The sequence below is a fragment of the Haemaphysalis longicornis genome, unplaced genomic scaffold (genome assembly GCF_048455015.1).
Source record: "Haemaphysalis longicornis isolate Haplotype H1 unplaced genomic scaffold, Haemaphysalis longicornis Haplotype H1 scaffold_20, whole genome shotgun sequence".
Lineage (NCBI taxonomy): Eukaryota > Metazoa > Arthropoda > Arachnida > Ixodida > Ixodidae > Haemaphysalis > Haemaphysalis longicornis.
This window is the reverse complement of record NW_027526296.1, coordinates 3,087,384-3,098,592: the sequence shown is the minus strand read 5'-3', so window position 1 is coordinate 3,098,592 and position 11,209 is coordinate 3,087,384. Positions and strand designations below refer to the sequence as shown.

At 44.6% G+C, this 11,209-nt stretch overlaps 1 protein-coding gene across 1 annotated transcript in view; it reads left to right on the top strand.

Annotated features, from left to right (window-relative positions):
• Nucleotides 1-7,299: 7,299 nt before the first annotated feature.
• Nucleotides 7,300-11,209, top strand: part of LOC144172295 (beta-1,4-N-acetylgalactosaminyltransferase bre-4-like) — an 83,976-nt gene continuing 80,066 nt past the window's right edge. The window contains exon 1 of the mRNA XM_077701048.1: nucleotides 7,300-7,432. The gene's annotated coding sequence lies outside the window, so the exon portion shown is untranslated. The remainder of the gene's footprint in view (nucleotides 7,433-11,209) is intronic.

Below are 11,209 nucleotides of genomic sequence, written 5' to 3'. Positions count from 1 at the left end.
CGTCGCCTTTCTTGCCTTTGTTCCCGTTCTCGCTGTGACTATTTGAATATCGAGAATGTTTCTTTTGGTTACGTACGTCTGTGCAACAGCTGTCGCCGTTATCCCATTACCGCCACACGCTGCTGAAACTCTGTACATTTATTTTACTTGCAGGAAAGAATCAACAAAGTATTTCGTGTGCAGCCTTCTTTTTCTTTTTTGTTGAAAGGAAGGCTATGATTGAGCACCACTTTTTTTCCCAGAAAGGTTTAGGGCAGTGAAACATTTCTCTATGCATAAAATCCACCTACAACGTAGGTGAAGTTATACACAAAAACGTCGCTTTTATGAAAATCTCCTTTATTCTACAGCCCCTAAAAAAGGTGCAATGTGAGATTTTATTCATTTGGGAGATCACCAGTGTGGCTGTCGTATTAGATTTTTTATTTCGTCGCGTACAATGCAGACATTATCCGGCTGAGGTAGCGAGGTTCGACGCATAATTTTGCCATGTCTAAAAAATTTTAAGAACTTTTGTGGAAGTGGGAAATTCCCTGATTACATAACCTTATAAAAAAACCCGCCTAAAGCCCGTGTGATGTTGCATCAAAAACCACATTGACGAGATGCTTGACTACAATAAAAATGGAATAGAAGGGAGATATGGCAGGGTCAGGTTCCCGTGAGGAAAATTTTAAAATCATGATTATACAGTATACACTGACTGCGGGATGTACGAAAGTACAAGGCAGATACTTTCGTGTCGTAGTCGACTATTCGGGCCGTCTTTGTGACTCCGTGAACCTCCTACAAAAGGAATAAGCAAGCGGAAGGTGTTGCTCTTTCCTTGGCAATCCGACTAGCGAAAGTATCGAATAGAAGCGGAAACATCATTAGAGACCCTTAAAGAGCATTAGACAGTTGTCTGAAAACAGAATACCCAAACGCTTCGGTAAGATACTCAAAACACAATAAAGAAAGTTAACACCATTCGGACACCTGGACAACACCGTCTGGGAGAAAATGAGGCATCGATGAAAAGGTAGGCGAACTAAAATACTGCGCTCCGTACGACCAGTGCTACAGCCCTCCCATTCCCGAAATACGTTATGAACGTCTCCTCATCCTACGCCTAGGAATACGGTCCTTCCCTGCGCCACAAGGATGGAGCCACGGGGAAGGGTGTCAATCCCGAAGAATCGCAAACTCTGTTGAGTCACACACTGTTCCAAACATGATTCGGACCTCCAGCTTGGACATACGTATCACCTTGGAATTGGATCCGCATTTGCAGTAGGTTAGAACAGGTACGATTTTTAAGATCAGTAGAACCAATAAGGTCCGTGCGTGTATTTTTGCCTTCCTTGGACGACTGCCTACAACGCTGACAAGAACAATCTGCAGAAATTCAGCGAATTGTCTAGCCAACACCAATATTTACAAGTGCATGTGGGCTAACCCAATGGGCGGGAACATCACACATTAACTTAAAACTGTGCTATATTAGGGGAGCATCCACCCTCTAGCACGCAACCTAGCCCTGTCCAAGGGTATGCTCAGGGGAGAACAACTCGAACATCACATATTGTGTGAGGCAGCAATGACCATCTAGTTACCTCAAGATCAGCGTGACCTCATCGAGACAGCAAGCGACGGAACTGCTGCATCTGGGGTCCATATAATTCAGGTTCCACCCTTGACCTCGATCGATCCCTATCCTCTGTTTACCCGGTTTCCTAATCCCCAACTATTTGTTCCTCAACAAAATCTTCACTCTCTCTTTCGCTCCGCAAAAAATCAAAAGCATTCAGTCCGGTCAAGACATCCGAGAATAAACACTTTGAAACACTGACATTGTCGCCCTCTCGCTCAAACTTGCCACCACCCCGTAGCCGCAACGTTTACATCTCACATCTTAAGCTACAAAATCGCAGAGGGCCTCTGTCTTTCCTGGGCCAAGGCGATTAAAAACCATTGATGTTAATCTTTGTCTTTTCGCTAACCTTCTGTGCTCGTGAAGCATATATCGTAAATGCAGCAACTCCTTTTCAAAACGCTCCCTCGGCGCTGAAGTAACGCTATTGCGTCATACATCGAGGACCAAACGTAGATGCCATCTGCAACTTTTGATTCGCGCTATTTGCGAGCAACTCGCGTGTAAGCCCCGGCGCAAGCCTGGCCGACGCCGGGCGCTCCTCAGGCATGTGGCGCACGCTGCAATGCGCTTGGTTTTTTTCTTCATATTTTTTCTGGTAACGCTATACGGCGGAACTAAAAGCTTAAGCAGCTCTGCTGTTAAAAAAGATATACTGTACGCCACTGGTGCAAACACGTAACGTAGACGCTCCTAGATATGCGCCGTATAGCCACCACTGAATGTTCGAAAATTGTCCCGATAAAAGTGATTGGACACCTTTCAGTTAAACAAACCAGCTTGTGAAAAAGATGACGTTCACCAAAACTGAGGGTGAAATTTTGAGCGCTTGAGAAACCAGTAGCGCGCAACTCTAGGGCGTACGAATTTCCGGTGACTTTTCGGCGCTCAGGACAGCGTGTTACCTACCCTTGGAGTGATTATCGTTACCACGCAAAAAATAAATCTTTTTGTAGCCTGCTTCTTACTTCGTTCGTAAATTACACGAATTTCTCAAATACCACCCAAAGAATGGCTAATTCGCCAGCTGTAAAAAAGTTCTCAAACGCGCGAGCAGCGATTTCTATGCGAAGGGGACGACGAACCCGCAGCGCTGGCCCGAATCTGGCAACAACAACCAAATTTTGCCCGCGGCACCTTCCTAGTTCCACTGGATTGGAAGCAAGCAACCAAGAGTCACAAGTCGTGGCGTTGCTTCAGCGGCCAGCACGTTTTCTTGATGAAAAATACACCGCAGATTTAGACTTTGCGATGTCTCGTGAATTAGGAGCGTTGAAAATGTATATAACTTCCCAGTTGAAAATTTAACACTTATCTGACAAGCAACACTTTTCTCATCATCATAATTAGCCTGCTAAAGTACACTGCAGGATGGCCTCTCCCGTTGACCTCGAACTGCTCCCGTCTTGCGCTACTCGAGCCCTCAGTTCACCCCCAAAGTTTCGCATTTCATCCCTCCATCGTGCTATTGCCCTTCCCCTTCTTCTATGCCCATCTCTTGGTATCCATTGTGTCACCCTCATCGTCCTCTGGTTGTCGGTTCCTTTCACTACGTGACCAGCCCAAGTCCGTTTCTTTTTATCTTTGTGTCGTCACCGGCAGTGTGCACCGGTTGTAGAATTTTCTTTTGAAAGAGTTTTCAACGGTACACCAATGGTTACGTGGAAATGGGACAGTTGAAACATCCCGCCCGTTTTCTATGTAATACCTATGGAGACGACCCCAATCTACTCCCCCAAATCGGAGATCTCGGACTTTAATTTCACCTGCAAGCTCACTATCCAAGCTGAATATAATTACGTTACCGCATGTACCGGTCTAGGTGGCGCTAGTTGTGCCCCGAAAGAGTAGCTATTCGTGTAAAATATTTATTTCGCTATATCGTCGTGTCGCCTTTATAAGGACCATATAAAAGAGCACGTGCCGTTGCGATGGCGAGCTTATTGCGCGAGTGGAAACAAAGTATCTCGCCATTGTAAAACAGGTAAATTGCCGTAAACAACCGCAATATTTAGGAATCAATTTCTCCCGCTTGCCTTTAACTAACCCGTTTCCCTGCAGACTTAATTGGCTGACCTGATTTTGTGCATACAATTATGAAGGCCCTCATAGATGGCACTCAGCAATCGTGCGCCATACATTTGAGAACCTTGAGAGGCAAAATAACGGCGCACGTGTTGCTCCACTTTCACCGGAAATGCGTTAATACAATGTCAAAAGTCTTCAAAATTGGGCTAAATACGCGGTGGAAACATCTGGGCTATGAGGCTAGCTACAGGCGGTTTTTGAATTTTTAAGATGTTGTGATCGTTAATGCACGATATCTCAATACACAGAACCTCTTGTTTTTAGCGTCCATCAGAATAGCAGCTGCCACGGATAATATTGACTGCAAGTTGTTGGGCTCAGGAGCACAAAATCTTATCCCATTATTCACCGTGGTGGGCTAACAGTCGTCAAATCGTCCACATTCGCTACCTTTGTAATGCACTTTCAGCAAGAATGTTCTGATTCCACTGACAATCTGACTGTTTTGGGAAATAAGCGCCGTCTTATGGTCTGTTGAACTAGGCTCGTTTATATTTTGTTGAAAGTGTATTTACGGAAGTTTATCGACCACATGAACACTTCATAGTCAAGTATTCATAGCCTCTGAACTGATGCTTTTGTATTTCTTCAAACCCTAATATGTCTGGTATGCGAAACATTCCCTGTTTTTTTCCTCGTCCGAGAACAGAAACTCTCTAGGCTTCACGTGCCTGTGAAGCGCAAGGGGTCGTAAAACAAACCTCCCGGGATTCGTTCTGTGAGCACGAAGTCACCACCAGCCACACACTGTTCCAAACATGATTCGGACCTCCAGCTTGGACATACGTATCACATTGGAATTGGATGTGCATTTGCAGTAGGTTAGAACAGGTACGATTTTTAAGATCAGTAGAACCAATAAGGTCCGTGCGTGTATTTTCGCCTTCCTTGGACGACTGCCTACAACGCTGACAAGAAAAACCTGCAGAAATTCAGAGAATTGTCTACTCATGCGTAGCATTCTTATCCAGCTTGTCTAAAGCGTGAGGTTTTTAAAACCAAATATGGCTGGGAGTAGCGAAATACGTTGGAATATTTTATTATTTTTGGGTTTTCTTTTGTTTCTTTTCGCCAATGATGTAAATTTATACCATTAAATCGATGAAGTGCCTTTATTTCACTAGGTAATTCTTTTTCAAAGATTCAAGGCGTACTGCAGAGTTGGTCCGTTTACGCTATTTTTATTCGTATTTGCAACGTTCTTGTCCAGACGTTTTTTTGTAGGGCATTCGGTATTTCGTGGAGATGTATAAGATGTGTATTATTATTTTGTCATCTGACTTTTGAATTTTTTTTCATTTGTCTTATATTTTGCTTTTTCGAAATTGCGCCCGAATATCTCCATTTACGCTATTATAACTTTTGCAGGCGTTGCTTTCACACAATATGCATTTTTGTTGCAATACAGGGCGTTGAACGGTTTGCCACTCCGGCTATTTTCTATTCACATTTGAGCGGTCGTTTGCTGACCTTTTTTTGTTTAGTCTTGGGTTTTTGGGGGAAATGTATAAGGCGCACACTTTTGATTTTGTCAGATGCTTTGTTACAATTTTATGTTTTTCTTTTTTTATTTTTAAAACTCGGTGCGACCAATTACCTCCACTTTCGCTATTAAAGCAAATTAAAAGTGTTACTTCCGCCAAATCTTCATTATTTGTGGACATGGAGGGCGTTACATGTCCTGGCTGAGTGGGTACTCGGCAAAGAATGCTAAGCATTCATAAAATGTGGTCACCTCCATTGGTTCTGTGTGACCCGATGGTGGGCGCTAAAAAAGCTTCGCTGGTCATCTAGCTTCACAGAGTGGAATGGCTTATGGTGGTTTCTGTTCTTTCCTAGTTTTCGCTAGCTCAAAGCAGTTTTGCCACGGAGTAAAATATCTAACCTCGCGTTACCTAAAGTGCACCAAACACCTTTCATTGCACCGCCGGCGTCTTCGGAGTGCCGCAGTTCGGCGCTGCAGCTAACCATCCTGCCTAAGTGTGACTAGTGCAGAAACACGGCTTCAGAAAGCATTGCATGTGTTTCGTCGCTCTGCGGTCCTGTATTACGCATCTTGAACGCCAGCGTAGCATACTTAGGCACGAGGAAAAGATGACGATAGTACGACGCTGTCGTCCTGTCGTCTTCTTTTCCTTGTGTCTGTGTATCCTACGCTGCCATTCGAGATTCTTAAACAGTATACCAACTTGCCCAAATGTCGATCCTTCCCATGTGTTATGCACATTGGCGCAACCATGTAGCTAAGCCGTAGCGGCATGCGCCGGAGGCTACAACTTCGACGTTAGGCCTCTTCGATATGCACTTTCTGCATAAGTCCACGATTAGTTCAGCGAAGGTGCCGCCACTACAGAAGCGGTCTTGCACTTTTTTCGTCTGCTCCTGCACCCCCTCTCTGGGAAGGGCCGGGAAAGCAGTGAACTCACCCTGCACTCTTTGCAACGGCGATAAATTGAAGAGAAAAGTGCAGGCGCCGCGCGTGGCACTTTAACATCGAAGAGGTGAGTGGTGAGCTACCTGAATGAGTTCAGCGAGTGCAGCCAACTCCAAGAAACCTGTTATTCCCAACAACTCTGTGTATGATTCGTGTGCGAATGAATCAGTACATGTTCATGAAATAAAACGTGGCCAACCAGCTGCTTGAAGAGGTTTTCATTTACATCAAGGGCCGGCAACCTTTCGAGGTGGAGGGCCGCATTGCATGCAGCCGACACGGCAAGGGCCGAACGGCAAACAGCGACGGGATGGTGGGGGAGCGCGGGAGGGAGGCGGGGGTGTTTGTTGAACCGGTGCGAAGAAAGGCAGTAAAGACCTCATCTGGCTAAGTGGGAAGATGGGGGCAGTGCCAACTGGAAGCGATCTTACCACTTTTCAGGTTAAAATTGCCATGTCGCCCTTCAGGTATATGAAGTGACAAGGGGTTGGGCACTTCTTACGCCGCGCCGGCGGATGCATAATACTTTCCCGCGGTCCGCAGGTTGCCGATCCCTGATCTACATGGTAGTGGTGTACGTATAACTATAAAAAAATCCGCCAAATGGCTATGAAACGCGTAGAAAGGAACTTCGGGGATGGATACCGATCATAATTCTTTAAAAAGTATACGTGTCATTTCTCGCTACTAAGTAGTTCCAGATAGTTGTCGCACAATATCTAATTGTGCCATAAGTTCCCCTGCACAGCGACGCTGAAAAATAATTTAATCATTCGTCCACAAAGCTGCTCCAGCGCTCACCGATGCGCCTCAGCCCCATGGAAGGCCACGGCGAGAAACCCGTCCTTGAATGCCAGCCATGGAGAGTGTCGTCACACCATGGCTGCACTCAGGCCGCTGCTCTGGAAACAGTGTATAGACGCGCTGAGGCTGAAGGCTTCGCCCGTAGCGGTGGGTGCAGCGGCAAATTGCAGGCGCTGCATCTATCGGTATTAGATTGGAGCCGGATGTTGTGTGGCTGGATGTGGTGACAGCTGCCGGCATAAAATGTTTCTTTTTTTGCTGTATAGGGAAACGCAGAAAGTGGAACATGCCGTCGCGCGCCATACCACTAACAGAATGCGAAGAGGTTTTACAAGACGTGTCGGATGCGCGGTGTTCCAGTGCTGTGGGAAACCTGGAGCTGAGAGACGAAGTGCACCACTTTCGGCGACCGTATGGGAAGCTGGGCCCGAGAAGCGTCATTTTTCACGGCGTTAGGAGGCTGTCCAGTCTAGGTAGGTGCACCTAAATCCCTGAAAGTAAGCGTGAAGGGACAGGCCTGCACTCTCTTTTTTGCCAACAGCCCAATCCCCCAGTCTCATTCCGTACTATTTAAACACGAAGGCCGGTTAGAACCTTCAGTAAACCTCACATTTAGTATGCTGAATAAACAAGAAAAACCTATTAGCAACACGAAACAGCATGGTACAAACATGAAATGAACTAAGAGGTACTCAGAAAATCTTGAAAGAAGCTTGATACTTTATAACATTTAGGGGCAAAGTCGTAACAAAAACGTTTCGTTGCCGAGCTTGTACTCCTTTCTCAAATAGATGATCCATTCTACCAGCTCAGTGGTTTTGGCTACGAGGGTAGTCCTTAGAACCAACGCGAATTTTTATCGGAATTAAGTCAGTCAGTAAACTTTTTTGGGTGAGAGAGGGAGGAAAAGGGGGGGGGGGGAATGTCGCTAGTGAAGTGAGTGGAGCCCTCTTTCCAGGACCACAGTTTCAGCTTCCCTGATCTTCGGTCTTCGGATCAGCTCTCCCTGAGTCTAGGCGGCAGAGTTTGTCAGGGCTGCCTCCCATGTCTCTAGTGTGTTTGGTTCGTGGGTGTTCACTAGGAGCCGTATAACAGGGCATCTCCAGGATGCGTGGAAGAGATTTGATACCCGTCTACATTTCTTGCAGTGTTCGTCGGTGGGGTTCGGGAACATTAATGCAAACCTAGATATCTGTATGAAGGTGTTTAAATTATCCATAGTGTTTGGCGTTTGTTCTGTGGTGGGGAACTTAAGACTGCTGAGGTAAATCCTGGTGAGGAGTTTTGTGCCATAAAATTCGAACCGTAACGTTCCGAAATAACTCCCACCGAAATGTCGAAGATATAAAGTGAAAAATAGGGGGTGGGCTATCTTCCGGTTTAGGTGCGAAAAACTACAGAAACTGTCGGCACCGCCAAGCAAACCTGCGGACATATCAAGAAAAAATCGGAGATGGGCGAACTTTCGGTTCATGTGCGAAAAGGACAAATTTGTGACCGCATGAACACATGAGTACATGATTCGCGTAATTTTGTTCACTCACTGGCGCTAAAGCCACCAGTTTTAGAGGGTGGGCGATTTTTGGGGTCTTTTAGCAAATTGAATATTTCACTCCTACAGGGGGGCGGCCGATTTTTCGGGGGAGGGCGTTCTCTCGGTAGTTTAAGGTAGTTTCTTTAAGATATTTCATGAGGGATCTTCGGACACACATGCCAGATAAATTACCCGGCTGCAAATTATAGAAAACTTAGTTCGACAAAATAGTGAAAACATGTTTAACAAGTATTTTGTTGCAATGAAGACAGTTTTCAACATTTTAAAAATTTTGCGTAAAAGTGTATCAGTAGACTTCATGCGTAAAAACGAATCACTGGTGCAACAAACACCGAATTCTTCATGAAAACAAGTGATCCGTTTACACTCTCCTGGAGCTCAACTTTAGATTGTGAAATTTGCTTTCTGCTGTAGCTACGGGTCACCTCTAGGCACTTACAATCGTTAAATAGCTTCAGGAGCTTAAAATACGTTTAAGCAGTTTTTGAGAGCTCGCTTACCCCTGTCAGCTTTGGTATGAGAGCTGTTTTAAAGATTACGAAAGTTGCTTTCGAACTCTAGTAAGAAGGATGGTCACAACTTGTTCAACAAGCTGAACAAGTTGAAGTTGAACAATTTGATTAACTTGAAGTTTCATGAAGTTCAAATTGAAATTCACAAGTTTAGCGTACGTTGTTGAGTTAAATCCCCAATGCAAATCTTGTTAGAACCCTAATATTATATTGTGGACATTTCTATTAGTACTCTTGCTCAGGCCGCTGCTCTGGAAACAGTGTATAGACGCACTGAGGCTGAAGGCTTCGCCCGTAGCGGTGGGTGCAGCGGCAAATTGCAGGTGCTGCATCTATCGGCATTAGATTGGAGCCGGATGTTGAGTACTAATTTGATATCTTTGAGGGATTAAGTGAAGTAAGTGAGATTTGTGGAAACACGTTGAAGCTAGATGTTAGGATGTGCCTTGGTTTATTTAAGATTTCCGGAAACGTGCAGGTCGTTTGCAGGAATTTGTGCCACTAACCCTTCGGAGAAAAACATCTTTCAGGGCTTGAATTATATTGTGGGAGTTGTGATGACGAATTAGAGTGAGGTGCAATTTGTTTATTCTCAATAATAATAACTTTTAACCCTTAAAGTCTGTTTTTAAGATATGTATAGGAAGAACCCCGCAAATGTAAAAACCAACTCGCTCAGTTTGTGAGTCTAAGCCTGCAATTTCGCGTGTACGAACAAGTTGAAAAAGAGGGGTTTAAAGCGAAACCTCTATATCGTCCGTTGTGCACTCGGCGTGCGTACGATGATGCCAGAAAATCACATTGACGGCTGGCTGCTCCAACATAAGCACGCTCAATTACAACATACCGACTGAACGCGATTGACCAGCGAATGACAGCTGCTATGAGAAGTTCGCAACCGATCCAATAATTTCCATTCGGCTGTAACATCAGCACTCACCCTCCTCAATTTACATTTGTCCGTGATTAACTCTTCAGCGCGTACGTCAGCAGCACCTTGAAAACGTAAACCCGACTGAAATACGCTTCAGAAGAAGGGTGTGACCACAATAACACCACTCCACGAGCAAACAAATAGGAGCTAGCCACACCTAGTCCTACAAACATTGCCACTAGCATGATTTCTAAGTGACGCATTTAAGTTTCTGATGAGTACTACGACGGACGAACAAAAGGTATAAAGGAATTTAGAAGAATGTCGTATTTAAACGTCGCAATCGTAAACAACATGCGGAACCATGCAAGATAACCGAGGCGGGAAGCGAATGTGAGAGCATGAACACTTATACAAACACACATTTGGAGACCTAAGCGTCTCTGTGAAGGTTTTATTAAAGGCACTTGAGACATTGTGTATAGTTTAATATGTTCTTTCAATTGGTGTTTTCGCGTGTGTCTATAGAAGGGAAACCACTTGTCCTCTGCCACTGATTTATTCGCAAAAAATGTCACCAGAACGAGAAATCTTCACACTGTTGCCGCAAATCAGCGTGAAAAATCGTCGCCCCTGAGAGCATACCGAATGTAATTAGAGGATATTATGCACTGCAGCATTTTACTTTTTTGTATACAATATTGAAAGCTTCCCAATAAACAATTTCAGTAGTGCCTGCAAAGGCGTTTGCAAAAATAATAGCAATGTACGACAACAAAATAGACTACTCATAGTTACCTGGGGTCTAATATCCACAAGTTCTAATCAGCATAGGTTTTGACAAAAATTTTCTAGTATTTTAGCAAAGGGGATTTAGGAGAGGCGTTGCTGCCAGCACTGAAATAATGGAAGTAATACATGCTTCGCAGGGACTATTACGTAAACACTTAGGTTAACCCGATGTCAATAATCTATTGTAAATCCTCTCGTCAGTACGCCAGTTCATAATAACGGATATGCTTAAATCAGTCCGCATGAAAGCGACACTTCCCTCTCGCACCATAGCCAATAAGTTCAAATAAAAAAAAACGCGGCGTGTAGCCACGTAACTGTTTTCTCGGTTGGGCGACAGGGGTCGAATTTAGAATTTGTAATTTATTAAATATGCCTGAGAGCAATTTGCGATTTCGTTGAATCTTGGCGCACCGTTCCATTAACCGCCGATTGTGTTATATTCGAGAAATGCAACTGGCTCATCAATGTGCGATTCTAAACGGGAATGTGTTTAGTCGTTTATAGGTGTATGTTC